The following is an 11,718-nucleotide window of genomic DNA, read 5'->3' as shown; positions in this document are numbered from 1 at the left end:
CCCAATCTTCCTCCTCCTACCTACTCTTTAATCAACAGACAATGATTATAGGTAATTTAACAGTCCACCTTAGTTCCAGAGTCCCCTCAAATGAAAACCACAGAGTTTTTCCCTATATATTCCAAAGGAAGTCAGCATACTCAGTCAAAGGCATGAAAACAGACTTTTGAGTCAGGCTGATCTGAGACTCAACTTGCATTCTTGTTACTTTCTGATTATGTCCTTAGAAATTCAGTTTTCTCCCCAGTAAAATGAGATGCTATCTCTCTCAGGTAACTATTTTTGGGAAGATAAAATAAAATTAGATAGTGGGCTGTGTGAAAGAATTGTAGCCATTTTCACAATAAGCAAGCACAAAAACTTACAAACAAGCAAAGATAGTAGCCCATTCTGTTGGGGTACAACAGAACACAACACTTTTGAGTGTTCTGAGTTTTGACCAAAATAGTTTAGCCTTTTATGTGTTATTCCCTACCTAGGAAAGGGCAAAGCCTATCATTGGAAGCACCCTGTTCTTAGCTGGTCATGAAGAGCTCAGGAGGCCAGAAAGCAGTGCCTATTCTTCATGACTATTCCTTGCAGGATGAACACCTATCTCCGCTCTCCCTTACATACTTTTCCTCCCTTCCTGATGCTGGTCCCCAGTGAGGAAGCTGGCATTTCTTCACTCACTAGGATGTCCCTAAATCCAGGTAGGGAATCCCATTTGTCCCATGTCTTCATGTTCTTCAGTGTAGAGCAAAGACAAAGATGGATCTCTTGCTAAAACTGATCACCTCTCACTGCATAATATCCTTGCTATCACATAATTAAAAGGCCCTATACCCACAATAACAGAGAAGTTTGTTTTGCCACAGCCATATTTAGGAAGCATGGCCTTTCTTAGTTCCCCCTCCCAAGCTCGTCCAAGATCTTTTTCTCCATTATCTCTATAAACAATTTTGATTCCAGATCAGTTTTCTAGGAGACAGCAGGAAAAGTTGATTAAGAGTACCATTCTAGATATACCAACAGCAAAAAAGTACATGAAAAGATGCTCAATATCACCAATTATGAGAGAGAATCAGAACTACAATGAGGAATTACCTCACACCCATCAGCAGGCTTCCCTGGTAGCTCAGGCAGTAAAGAATCTGCCTGCAATGTGGGAGGCCTGGGTTAAATCCCTGGGTTGGGAAGATCCCCTGAAGAAGGGAATGGCAACCCACTCCAGTATTCTTGCCTGGAGAATTCCATGGACAGAGAAGCCTGACATGGTACAGGATTGCAAAGAGTTGGACACGACTGAGTAACTAACACACAGTCAGAATGATCATCATCAAAAAGTCTACAAACAATAAATGCTGAAGAGGGTGGGGAGAAAAGAGAACCCTCCTACACTGTTGGTGGGAATGTAAATTGGTACAATCATTATGGCGAACAGTACGGAGGCTCCTTAAAAAAAAAACCCTAAAACTGAACCACCATACAACCCAGCAATCCCACTCCTGGGCATGTAAGCCAATTTGTGTTCTGTTTGTGCTCAGTCACTTCAGTTGTGTCTGACTCTTTGCAACCCCATGGACCATGGCCCACTAGCCTCCTCTGTCGATGGGATTTTCCCAGCAACAATACTGGAGTGAGTTGCCATGCCCTCCAGAGGATGGCATGCTCCATGCTCCAGGGGATCTTCCTGACCCAGAGATTGAACTCACATCTCCTGCCTCTCCTGCACTACAGGTGGTTCTTTACCTACTGATTCATCAGGGGTATAGATTCAGAGAAAATCATAATCCAAAAGGACACAGGCACCTCCATGTTCACTGCGCCACTATTTACAATAGCCAAGACATGGAAGCAACCTAAATGTCCATCGACAGAGGAGTGCATAAAGAACATGTGGTACATATATACAATGAAATATTACTCAGCCATGAAAAAGAATGAAATAGGTATTGGCCTTGTTCTCTGTCTTTCTGTTTTGCCATTTGCAGATGCTGCCCTCTCTCTTTAGCCTCAGGCCTGCCGTCTCCTTGAGACCTAACACCATGTCTTCAATTAAGTTGCAGAGTTCTGATGGAAACATATTCAAAGTGGATGTTGAAACTACAAAACAATCTGTGACTGTGAAGACCATACTAGAAGATTTGAGAATGGATGATGAAGATGATGCTCTAGTCCCCTTTCCAAATGTTAATGCAGCAATATTTTAAAAAGGTCATTCAGTGGGATGAGAATAAAGAAAAGCGAACAGATGATAACCCTGTTTGGGATCAAGACTTCCTGAAAGATGACCAAGGAACACCTTTTGAGCTTATACTGGCAGCAAAATACTTAGACATCAAAGTTTTGCTTGATGTTACCTGCAAGACTGTTCCCAGTATGATCCAGGGGAAAACCCCTGAGGAGATTTGAAAGACATTCAATATAAAAAAATGATTTCACTGAAGAAGAGGAAGCTCACGTATGCATGGAAAACCAGTGGTGTGAGGAGAAGTGAAATTTTGTGTCTGACATTGTAACATTGTAAGGGTTACTCCAAATACTAGTTGCACTAGTATTTGCTTATAATTTGTTTGTAATTGTTAATATTAGGAAAACAGTCAACAAATGCAGCAGCAAGCCAATTGTATTAGTAGAGTGTTGTCCTCATTGCACGTGTAGTTTCAGTACAGATCCCACACTTACCGCTCGGTTTCTTCAAGGGTGATCAAAAGTTTCTTTGTTCTGAATAAAACTGAACTGTGGGTTCTCTACACTGCTTCTGCTAAGTCGCTTCAGTAGTGTCCAACTCTGTGCGACCCCTTAGACAGCAGCCCACCAGGCACCCCCATCCCTGGGATTCTCCAGGCAAGAACACTGGAGTGGGTTGCCATTTCCTTCTCCAATGCATGAAAGTGAAAAAAGTGAAGTCACTCAGTCGTGTCTGACTCTTAGCGACCCCAGACTGCAGCCTACCAGGCTTCTCCATCCATGGGATTTTCCAGGCAAGAGTACTGGAGTGGGGTGTCATTGCCTTCTCTGGAGGGTTCTCTATAGAAAGTGACATTTTGGACTTTCCCCTTTTTTAATGAAATTTCTACCTAGTTTATTGTCCAGTTAATTTTAGTTTCATGGCTTTTAAAGTTGGCATTATAAATAAAGCAACTTTAAAAAAAAAGAATGAAATAATGCCATGAGCAACAACATGGATGGACCTAGAGATTATCGTAGTAAGTGAAGTAAGTCAGACAAAGACAAATATCACATGATGTCACTCATATGTGGAATCTAATTTTTAAAAATATATAAATTAACTTATTTACAAAACAGAAGCAATGTCAAAAGCAAACTTACAATTACCAAAGGGAAAACATGGGGTGAGGGAGGAGTAAATCAAGAGCTTAAGATGAACACACACAAACTACTATATGTAAGATAGATAGATCAAGAAGGACCTCTGTATGGCACAGGGAACTCTGCCCCAATATTCTCTGATAACAGATATGAGAAAAGAATATGTGTGTGTACATATATATATATATACACACACATATAACTGAATCATTTTGTTGTACATCTGAAACTAATATTGTAAAACAACTATACTCCAAAAAAATTAAAAATTTATTTTAAAAAGTGTACAATTCTAGTTATAGAGAGACAAAGATTGGGGTCTTGCCTTGCATCCCAGATATCTCAGCCACCTGACATGGCTGTAGCCAGCAGACATGAATCTGTTGCGAATTGGGAAAAGGCCTTTAAACCTACCAATGGACACAGTTTGAGGAGTGGGATGGAAGTTGGATTTTAAGCCTCACCTATCCCCTTGCCTAATGGTATACAGCCACCTTGAAAATAAGCCAGTATTTACTACATAGGTATTATGATAATGAAGTAAGATGACAGATAAAAAGCTTTTAGACTAGTACCTGGCATATGGTAAGCACCCAATATAACTTTTTCTTTCTCTCCGTTGGACACAGCACTGATGGGGCTCTGCTCTCTAATTTTCCCTAATCTTGTTCTTCCATTTCACAACCAAAAAATACTGAAATAACTCTTTCTGGAGTTATTTCTCCACTGATCTCCAGTGGCATATTGGCACCTACCGACCTGGGGAGTTCATCTTTCAGTGTCCTATCTTTTTTCCTTTTCATACTGTTCATGGGGTTCTCAAGGGAAGAATACTGAAGTGGTTTGCCTGGAAACTCTACTTTCATTTAAGTAGAATGTTTTATTTATCAACTCATCTGAAAAACTCAAAATACTTTGAATGTTATGAAGTGAAACTGGAAACATTTATAAAAAGACTTCATCAGTATTTCCCCAAATTAAATGGCAGTGGAGAGTAGATAATGAATATTCTTTTCATCACTGACTGGTGTTAAAACAAGATCATAGTCCCTAAAAGGGCTCACTTAGGAGGCCCTGTCACCAAACTGAGACTTTATTATAGCTTCAGCTCTCCCAAAAATGGAACCATAAACCAGTCAATCAAGAATCACCAGATCAGTACTAGTCAGGTCGCCTGCCTGCCATCCTCTGAAGGAAAGCAATTTTGCAATAACCAACTCACTTGTTTGCCTACCATAACTTCCAGGTTCTGCTCCTTTCTGGCTATGGAAGTCTTTCATTTCATGCAGTTGTCTGGAGCTCTTTTTCTCTGCTAGATTGGATGCTGCCTGATTCAAATTGATTTTTTCTCAAATAAACTCTTCAAGTTTTTAATATGCCTTAGTTTACAACACTGGACACTATCAAATAACTTGACATTCTCCAAAGAAAATCATCTAGAGAACACTCAAAGGTTTCTTGAAACAAAGTTTTCTTGAACAAAAGTTTTAAAATATGAGCTGAATGTTAGGTAATATTAAGAAACTGCTATGGTTTGTTAAGCAGCCGCATGGCACTAGAGCGAATATGAGGAGATACCCCCCACATCCAAGGACAGAGAAGCACCAGCAAGATGGTAGGCACGGGAGACCCAGAAGAAAGGAGCAGTGACCCCACAAGAGACTGACCCAGTCTTGCCCATGAGTGTCCAGGAGTCTCCAGTGGAGGCGTGGGTCGGTGGTGGCCTGCTGCTGTCTGGGGGCACTGATAGTCCGTGCATGGGACCTTGAAGGAGATTGCCGTTATCTTCATCACCTCCACCATAGTTTCGCCTCAGGTAACTAACAGGGAGGGAACACAGCAGAAAATTGGATTACCTTGAAGGAGATTGCCGTTATCTTCATCACCTCCACCATAGTTTCGCCTCAGGTAACTAACAGGGAGGGAACACAGCAGAAAATTGGATTAAAGACTTACTGAGCATGACCCAGCCCATCAGAACAAGACCCAGTTTCCCCCTCAGTCAGTCACTCCCTTTAGGAAGCTTCCATAAGCCTCTTATACTTCTCCAGGAGAGGGCATACAGAATGAAAAGCACAATCACAGGAAACAAACCAATCTGATCACATGGACCACAGCCTTATCTAACTCAATGAACCTATGAGCCATGCCATGTAGGGAACCCAAGATGGACGAGTCATGGTGGAGAGTTCAGACAAAATGTGGTCCACTGGAGAAAAGAACGGCAAACTAATTCAGTATTCTTGCCTTGAGAACCCCATGAACAGTAAGAAAAGGAAAAAAGATATGACATAAAGATGAACTCCCCAGGTCAGTAGGTGCCCAATATGCTACTGGAGATCAGTGGAGAAATAACTCCAGAAAGAGTGAAGAGATGGAGCCAAAGCAAAAACACCACCCAGTTGTGGATGTGACTGGTGATGGAAGTAAAGTTCAATACTGTAAAGAGAAGTATTGCATAGGAACCTGGAATGTTAGGTCCATGAATCAAGGTAAATTGGAAGTGGTCAAAGAGGAGATGGCAAGAGTGAACGTCAACATTTTAGGAATCAGCAAACTAAAATGGACAGGAATGGGTGAATTTAACTCAAATGACCATTATATCTACTATTGTGGGCAAGAATCCCTTAGAAGAAATGGAGTAGCTATCACAGTCAACAAAAGAGTCCGAAATGCAGTACTTGGATCCAATCTCAAAAATGACAGAATGATCTCTGTTTGTTTCTAAGGCAAACCATTCAAAACACAGTAATCCAAACCTATGCCCCGACCAGTAATGCTGAAGATGCTGAAGTTGAATGGTTCTATGAAACCTACAAGACCTTCTAGAACTAACACCCAAAAAAGATGTCCTTTTCATTATAGGGGACTGGAATGCAAAAGTAGGAAGTCAGGAAACATCTGGAATAACAGGCAAATTTGGCCTTAGAGTACAGAATGAAGCAGGGCAAAAGCTAATAGAGTTTTGCCAAGAGAACGCACTGGTCATAGCAAACACCCTCTTCCAACAACACAAGAGAAGACTCTACACATGGATATCACCAAATGGTCAACACCAAAATCAGATTGATTATATTCTTTGCATCCAAATATGGAGAAGCCCTATACATTCAGCAAAGACAAGACCAGAAACTGACTGGGGCTCAGATCTGAACTCCTTATTGCCAAAATCAGACTTAAATTGAAGAAAGTAGGGAAAACCACTAGACCATTCAGGTGTGACCTAAATCAAATCCCTTATGATTATACATGGAAGTGAAGAGTAGATCCAAGGGATTAGATCTGATAGACAGAGTGCCTGAAGAACTATGGACGGAGGTTCCTGACATTGTACAGGAGGCAGGAATCAAAACCATTTCCAAGAAAAAGAAATGCAAAAAGGCAAAATGGTTGTCTGAGGAGGCCTTACAAATAGCTGGGAAAAGAAGAGAATTGAAAGGCAAAGGAGAAAAGGAAAGATATACCCATTTGAATGCAGAGTTCCAAAGAATAGCCAAGAGAGATAAGAAAGCCTTCCTCAGTGATCAGTGCAAAGAAATAAAGGAAAACAATAGAATGGGAAAGACTAGAGATCTCTTTAAGAAAATTAGAGATACCAAGGGAACATCTCATGCAAAGATGGGCACAATAAAGGACAGAAATGTTATGGACCTAACAAAAGTAGCAGAAGTAGAAGATATTAAGAAGAGGTGACAAGAATACACTGAAGAACTATACAGAAAAAGATCTTCATGACCCAGATAATCACAATGGTGTGATCACTCACTTAAAGCCAGACATCCTGGAATGCAAAGTCAAGTGGACCTTAGCAAGCATCACTACAAACAAAGCTAGTGGAAGTGATGGAATTCCAGTTGAGCTATTTGAAATCCTACAAGATGATGCTGTGAAAGTGCTGCACTCAATATGCCAGCAAACTTGGAAAACTCAGCAGTGGCCACAGGATGGGAAAAGATCAGTTTTCATTCTAATCCCAAAGAAAGGCAATGCCAAAGAATGTTCAAACTACTGCACGATTGCACTCATCTCACACCCTAGCAAAGTAATGCTCAAAATTCCCCAAGCCAGGTTTCAACAGTATGTGAACTGGGAATTTCCAGATGTTCAAACTGGATTTAGAAAAGGCAGAGGAATCAGAGATCAAATTGCCAACATCTGCTGGGTCATCAAAAAAGCAAGAGAGTTCCAGAAAAACACATACTTCTGCTTGGTTGATTACACCAAAGTTTTTGACTGTGTGAATCACAACAAACTGTGGAAAATTCTTAAAGAGATGGGAATACCAGAGCACCTTACCTGCCTCCTGAATAATCTGTGTGCAGGTCAAGAAGCAAAAGTTATAACTGGACGTGGAACAAGAGACTGGTTCCAAATCAGAAAAAGAGTACGTCAAGGCTGTATATTGTCACCCTGCTTATTTAACTTATATGCAGAGTACATCATGTGAAATGCCGGGCTGGATGAAGCACAAGCTGGAATCAAGATTGCTGGGAGAAATATCAATAACCTCAGATATACAGATGACACCACCCTTATGGCAGAAAGTAAAGAAGAATTAAAGAGCCTCTTGAGGAAAGTGAAAGAGGAGAGTGAAAAAGCTGTCTTAAAAGTCAACATTCAAAAAACTAAGATCATGGCATCTGGTCCCATCACTTCATGGCAAATAGATGGGGAAACAATGGAAACAGTGAGAGACTTTATTTTGGGGGCTCCAAAATCACTGCAGATGGTGATTGCAGCCATGAAATTAAAAGACGCTTCTCCCTGGAAGAAAAGCTATGCCCAACCCAGACAGCATATTAAAAAGCAGAGACATTACTTTGCCAACAAAGGTCTGTCTAGTCAAAGCTATGGTTTTTCCCGCTAGTCATGCATGGAAGGGAGAGTTGTACTATAAAGAAAGCTGAGTGCCAAAGAATTGATGCTTTTGAACTGTGGTATTGGAGAAAACTCGAGAGTCCCTTGGAACTTCATGGAGATCAAATCAGTCAATCCTAAAGGAAATTAGCCCTGAATATTCATTGAAAGGACTGATGCTGAAGCTGAAACTCAAATACTTTGGCCACCTGATGTGAAGAACTGACATTGGGAAAGACCCTGATGCTGGGAAAAAGACTGAAGATAGGAGGAGAAGTGGAAGACAGAGGATGAGGTGGTTGGATGACATCACCGACTCGATGGACATGAGTTTGAGCAAGCTCCAGGGAGTTGGTGATGGACAGGGAAGCCTGGCATGCTGCAGTCCCTGGGGTCTCAAAGAGTCAGACACAACTGAGTGACTGAACTGAACTGAACGTTGCTTCATCCTACTTAATTTCATGGTTATTTTTCTGTTTATGGCAAATGATTCTTATTTTTCCCATCACAGTAATTTCCTTTTCAAATAAGTTTATTTAAATTAAAAAGTGAGTTGATTTCAATAAAAATGTCAGCAAAAAAATGATAAGGTGATAATTGGGTGGCTGAAGTTTGGGAAAAACTGAGCTAAAGAGACAAATTAAAACTAGTTTTAAAATTATGCTCCCTAAAACACTAGTCTCGAAATATGCTCCCAGAAGAAAAAAATATTTCTCAGTAAAATAAGTTTGGGAAAAGTTGTATCCTACTTTACATTGCCCTCTAAGAGATTCATAATGCATATTAGCATATTTAAAACTTGGAGAAGGTCTGCAATAAACAGCTCATTTAATTTTACATGGGCAACTTCCAAATATATTTGACCAGAAATTTTTTTTTTCCCCCTTAAATAAAGCTATTAACACTGAGATACATTTTAGGAACCACAAGTGGTAAGTGGATTTTATGTTTAGAGAAGAGGAGTTTGCCTGGATTAATGAGGGACAGACATCAAATGAGGTCTGCTTTCCTCCTCTCCTCCTGTCCTTGGTCCTTTCAGAGGACCAGAGGCCAGATAAGCTGACAAAATACCAGAGGCTGATATGGAAGAGAGAAGACCCAGATAATTAATGAGCAGGTCAGAACCCATAGCAGAAATAACTCAGCTGGAATCTCATAAGAAGATTGGTGGGGAGAAGGACTGAAGGCTGAGTTAAGCAAAAATGAAGTTACTCTGTAAGTTACAGAAGTAGTTCAGTAGAATTCAGGTTTGCATTTTAGGACTCTTATTTGCTTTCAAACTGCATTCTGGACATTAACCTCCAAACACAAACTACTGTTTGATTTTCTGACATCTCCCTACTTTGTGCTGTGTACTCAAAAATAATCTAGGTGATGAAAACTCCTAGCTAAAAGATGAAAGAGTACTCATAATTTTTTTCAAAAAACAAGGACTTTAAATAATTATTTTCAATGTCTGTTTAAGGTTTGCTCAAATCTGCCTGTTTAGTAAAGATATTTTTAAAAAGTATCAAAATGTCCAAAATTCAGAGAGAAATATACAAGTAGAATGAAGAATCATCTTAAATATTGGGAAATGGGCTGCTCATTTTGTAGGCCCAAGATGCAAAATGGAAAAGAGTTTCATTCTTTAAACCCTGAAATGGTAAGCACAATAGCATTGGACCAGGAACACTTGAGTCTGTCTGGGATGAATTGCACTTGACCATGAAAGGCTTGAGCTTCCCAGGTGGCGCTAGTGGTAAAGAACCTGCGTGCCAGTGTAGGAGACACAGGAGACGAGGGTTCAAACCCCGGGCTGGGAAGATTCCCTGAAGGAGGAAATGGCAACCCATTCCAGTATTCTTGCCTGGAAGATCCCATGGACAGAGGAGCCTGGTGGGCTACAGTCCATGGGGTCACAAAGAGTCAGACATGACTGAGGCGACTTAGCACACATGGAAGTCTTGATGCATTTCCAAAGAAAAGAAGAGAAGCCCAAATAGTAAGCATGTTGTAAACATCAGCCATTAATTCCTTCACAGAAAATATCTTGTCCATTTTCCCCCAATTGTGATATGTCCAGGAGTGTTTATATTCTTCCATTATGCTGGAAAGAAAAAGAAAATAATATGACATGAGGAATTCAAGATGATTCATTGCATTAGATAACAGCTGAAGAACTGGGGGAGGAAGTCAATACTTTCCCAAAACACATAAATTAATCTTGAAAGAGAAGAAAAAATTCCTAAGTTTCCCTTGTTTTCCTAAATATGAATGTGCTAGAAGCAGACTATGAATTACTAACAATGTGAGAATTAGCAATGTCAATGATTGCTAATGTCAATCATTGTCAGATACTGGGACCTCCCCATGATGCCTGCTTATCCCCATAAAATCTTACAGGCTTCCTCTCACCAACCAGACTTCTCCTGGAGTGGGTATGAAGTAGTGACATGGAATGTGACATGGTTACACGGGCACACATCCATCACACACCCATGCCCAGCTTCACTTAGGAGTGAACCGCAGAAGTAGAGAAAAAAGTAAAGTTCAAGTGAGGGTGAACAGTCTCATCGATCTTTTGAAATGGTGCAAGACTACAAGCCAAGATCTCTTTCTCATCCTTCAAGGTGTTCACTCTGCCTTTCAGAGCAGAGAATAAGTTCTCTCTTCATCGGTTTTCCCATCTGCAAAATGAAACTGGTGGATGGATGATAGCCCTCAGGCATTTCCAGGTTTGTAATGCTATAGAAGTTTCTTTCGCTGGGTGCATTTTGCTTTTCTTTGTTTATTAGGCACCTCAGTCTCAGCCAGAACCTCTTCTTTGATGTCCCTGTTTTCTGGAATCACTACCAGCAAAACTTCACTGTCTTCTGGAATCAGCACCAGCAAAATGACTTCATTATACTTGCTTTACGTAATGATCAGCAAGGAAGCAGTTAACATACAGATAAGAAAACAGTGAATCCCAAATGCAACAGCTTCAACATGGCATTTCTGTGCTTTTTCCCAGATCCCACAACTATTAGAGACTAGAGACAGGGCATCTGGTCATGAAGCTTCTCTTTGTGAAAAGAAATTAGCTACTTGTGTCCTGTTTCCCACTCTAGACACTAACATTAACCTCTCTGAGCACCATGTGGCCTTAGGTGGATATCTAATTATATGTTCTTTAAGGCACTTTGGGGCTTCAAGAGTCTGTGATTCTCAGTTAACTTCAGCCTTTGTGGACTCTTATTTTAGTTCCAACAGAGGACGAGATGGCTGGATGGCATCACTGACTTGATAAACATGAGTTTGAGCAAGCTCCAGGAACTGGTGATGGCCAGAGAAGCCTGGCATGCTGCAGTCCATGGGGTGGCAAAGAGTTGGACACAACTGAGTGACTGAACTGAACCGATTCTAGTTCCATGGGATATAGTAACACTTCTAGCGCTTGCTGATTAGCCTAGAGCATGAGGTTAGGTTCTAGGTGAGGAGGCTCATCCTTTGGGTAATGCTTTGGGGATCTTTGAGCCAAAGATTTAAATCAAGCTTATCACAGACTGACGGTGGGGTCAGAAA

At 40.7% G+C, this 11,718-nt stretch overlaps 1 pseudogene; it reads left to right on the top strand.

Annotated features, from left to right (window-relative positions):
• Window positions 1–2,027: 2,027 nt before the first annotated feature.
• Window positions 2,028–2,479, top strand: LOC139035921 (S-phase kinase-associated protein 1 pseudogene; annotated as a pseudogene).
• The last annotated feature ends 9,239 nt before the right edge of the window (window positions 2,480–11,718 follow it).

The sequence above is a fragment of the Odocoileus virginianus genome, chromosome 7 (assembly GCF_023699985.2).
Source record: "Odocoileus virginianus isolate 20LAN1187 ecotype Illinois chromosome 7, Ovbor_1.2, whole genome shotgun sequence".
NCBI classification, from domain to species: Eukaryota; Metazoa; Chordata; class Mammalia; order Artiodactyla; family Cervidae; genus Odocoileus; species Odocoileus virginianus.
Note: the sequence above shows the minus strand (reverse complement) of the source record. Positions and strands in the feature narration are given on the sequence as shown.